The 3,839-nt window shown below is 36.0% G+C and overlaps 1 pseudogene; it reads right to left on the minus strand.

Moving 5' to 3' along the window:
• Nucleotides 1-1,103: 1,103 nt before the first annotated feature.
• Nucleotides 1,104-1,273, minus strand: LOC138094149 (U2 spliceosomal RNA; annotated as a pseudogene).
• Between the last annotated feature and the right edge of the window lie 2,566 nt (nt 1,274-3,839).

Consider the following 3,839-nt stretch of genomic DNA (forward strand, 5'->3'; position numbering starts at 1 on the left):
GACAGGGAGGCCTGGCATGCTGCGATTCATGGGGTCGCAAAGAGTTGGACACGACTAAGCGACTGAACTGAACTGAACTGAATACATTCAAACTATTTTTATTATATTCATGTTTCAATTTCCTATTCACTAGACTTATTGTCAAGATTATTCTTATTCAATATATAGATATGTGAAGCTATAATTAGTTCTGAGCTTTTCTTAGTTCTTGCCTCCTAAGAATTAACTGACACATTTAGAGCAGTGACTAAATAAAGATTCCCTGTCTCTCAGTAAAATTAGATTTTTCTTACCTTCTGCAGACAATCTTACAGCCTTTTCCCTTTCATTCAATAAATGAAATGCTGATTTTTACTTAAATCTGTTAAATTATATTAACATATATTACTTATACATTTATGCCTATTTATTTATTTATCCTTGTTTATCCCTCTTGTTGAAATGAGTGAATTGTCTGATGGCTGAAGATGGCATTTTCTGCATGCTTCATGCAGATCATAATAAATTCTGAATAAGTTAGAAGCAAAAGGTAAGTTATAGTTTTGCATAGCAAAAAACAACTTGGTTGTGCAAGTTAGGAACTCTTGCACAACATGGTTGTGCAAGTTAGGAACTCTGTGGGAAAGCCATATAATTCAGGTTCAGATTTTTCTGGGATGGCTCAGAAAATTTATATTTTAAAGTACTCAATTTGTACTGTCATATACATTTAGAGCTACATAAAAATGACATTTCATTTAGGACTGTCTAAAGTGTGAGTATATAAAAGGATATTTAACAGTTTTCATTCTTATTACTGCAATTCATTAAAAAATTTTTTTTTTCCAACAAAAATATTTTCCTCAAGAAAGTTTTACAAAAATTCTGTAGGGTGGTAGCATTTTCATGTAATATGCCAACACATGTTTCATAAGCTCATATGTTTATGGTGTGGTAAGAATGTTAAACCACAATTCATAAAGTGAAAAGGCTAATGGAAAATCTTCTTGTATTTCTGAAACCAGCCAGCTGCTTAGACTTAGACATATTTTAATTCATAAATTATGACCTCACATCATATAATTCTGTATATTGGACATACTTTCGGTGGGAAAAATGTGGACATCTTCCCTCATAGACCTTATTAAAGTAAAAATAAGGCATTAAATGTAGATTTTCTGTTAGAAATCTAGTAATCACTCCATACTTGAACTTTATTTCAATAATAATGATATGCTTACTACTCTTAGAATAGATACTACACTTGATCTTAGCCCAAAGGCTGAGAAGCAATAATGATAAATATCTAGCAACTCTTTTCCCAATATGACATTAAATAAGAGAAGGATTGTTATATACACAGAAAAATTGAACCTGAAAGATGATATACCAAAATGGTATTGGTGCTTAAAAGAATGGGATTTTACCTTTTAGCTTATGCATTTCAGTACCTTTAAGGTTTTTTTTATTTATTTATTTTTTTAATATTTAACTTGAACATAGATATTTTAGAAATTGGTGTAACTGGGGATGCAATACCACTCCTTTTTAAATGTATTGTATTCTTTCATTCAATCTCTGGCTTTGTGTGTTTAGGGATATAAGTTTAACATTTGAGAATACTTAGTGTCCATTTAAACCATGAAAAAAAATCAGTTTATTAACAAATAACTTTTAATCAAGCTAGATGTGATCAAACAACAAAATCTCTGCTAAAAATGGATGAAAATGTATTTAAGTTTAAAGAGCTTATGACATATACACTATTTAACAGTTGTTTAAAGCAACTGTAATTTATTTCCAACCAAAACCTCCTAGGTCTTAATGCCTCTGCTATTATTATCTTAGTTAGCCAATGTTATAATACTGTGGAACCAAATACCTGATATTGATGTCTTTTTTGCTCTCTCCCTCTCACGATTTATTCTCTTCTTAAATTTTATTTTATATTGGCATATAGTTAACAATATTGTCTTAGCTTCAGGTATACAGCAAAATGATTCGGTTATGCATAATATGTATCTATTCTTTTTCAAACACTGCTGTATTTAAAATGGAAAGCCAGAAAAGTCCTACTATGTAGCACAGGGAACTTTGCTCAATTTTATGTAACAATGTAAATCAGAAAAAAATATCTGATATTAATGTCTTGCTCCCATGTTAGCAGGTAAGCTTGAGAGGCTCTCCGCCTTTTTGCTTTCTCTATTTTGAGACTAGAAGTCCACTTGAAAGTGAAAGTCGCTCAGTCGTGTCCTGACTCTTTCCGACCCCACTATACAGTCCATGGAATTCTCCAGGCCAGAATACTGGAATGGATAGCCATTCCTTTTTCCAGGGGATCTTCCCAATCCAGGGATTAAACCCATGGTCTCTCGCATCGTGGGCATATTCTTTACCAGCTGAGCCACAAAGGAAGGCCAAGAATACTGGAGTGGGTAGCCTATCTCTTCCCCAGTGGATCTTCCTGACCCAGGAATTAATTGAACCAGGGTCTGCTGCATTGCTGGTGGATTCTTTACCAACAGAGCAACGAGGGAAGCCCAGAATGAACCCAGTAGGTGTGGTTGGAAGCTTCCAAACATGTGGGGAAGCCAGATGCTCATTGAGACCTCAGTTAGAATACACTGGTACCAGCTACAGTAGAGAAGTATATCCCTCCTATGGAGTTGGGATTGTAGCACAAGGAGAAATTTTGGTAAGTAATAATGAATGTGGGCTGCCCCAGTGGCTCAGTGGTAAAGAATCCACCTGTCAATGCAGAAGACTTCGGTTCTATCCCTAGGTCAAAAAGATCCTTTGGAGAAGGAAATGGCAACCCATTCCAGTATTCTTGCCTGAGAAATCCTATGGACAGAAGAGCCTGACAATCTACAGTCCATGGGGTCGAAAAAGAGTCAAGACACAACTCAGGTGACTAAACAATAGTGCCAACGATAATGAATATACTGCAGCTTTGTCTACCATGATGCTAGGGATAAGAGATATAAACAACACAGTGTTGGGTGGTAAATGTAGATGATTAATGTTATATAGAAAATATGGAATCAGAAAGTCAGATATTACTTACATTCTTTTGGGAAAGTCTACAAAATCTTTATGGATGGCTTTTCCAGTGGTCATGTATGGATGTGAGAGTTGGACTGTGAAGAAAGCTGAGTGCAGAAGAATTGATGCTTTTGAATTGCGGTGTTGGAGAAGACTCTGGAGAGTCCGTTGGACTGCAAGGAGATCCAACCAGTCCATTATAAAGGAAATCAGTCCTAGGTGTTCACTGGAAGGAATGATGCTAAAGCTTAAACTCCAGTACTTTGGCCTCCTCATGTGAAGAGTTGACTCATTGGAAAAGACCCTGATGCTGGGAGGGACTGGGGGCAGGAGGAAAAGGGGACGACAGAGGATGAGATGGCTGGATGGCATCATCAGCTCAATGGATATGAGTTTGAGTGAACTTTGGGAGCTGGTGATGGACAGGGAGGCCTGGCGTGCTGAGATTCATGGGGTCGCAAAGAGTCAGACAAGACTGAGCAACTGAACTGAACTGAATACTGGAACTATGGAGAAAAAGTTTGAGTTCACAAGGAGAACAGATAGGTGAGACCATAAAGAGAACATAGCTTATACAAAAAAAGGAAATACAGAGTCACAGAAAGTATTAATTGATTAAGAAAATTTGTACAGTATAAGAATTGAGACTGGATTGTCTGGAGAGAAGTAGCAGGTCTGAGACTGAAATGGAGGCTTAGAGAAAATTGTAAAAGATTTGACTGTAATGTTAAAATTTGTGAAATCTACCTTATGGATTATAAAATATACATTGAGTTACTTTATACTGCAGACCAGTTTATTACACAACATAGTGG

This window comes from Capricornis sumatraensis, chromosome 1 (genome assembly GCF_032405125.1).
Source record: "Capricornis sumatraensis isolate serow.1 chromosome 1, serow.2, whole genome shotgun sequence".
Lineage (NCBI taxonomy): Eukaryota > Metazoa > Chordata > Mammalia > Artiodactyla > Bovidae > Capricornis > Capricornis sumatraensis.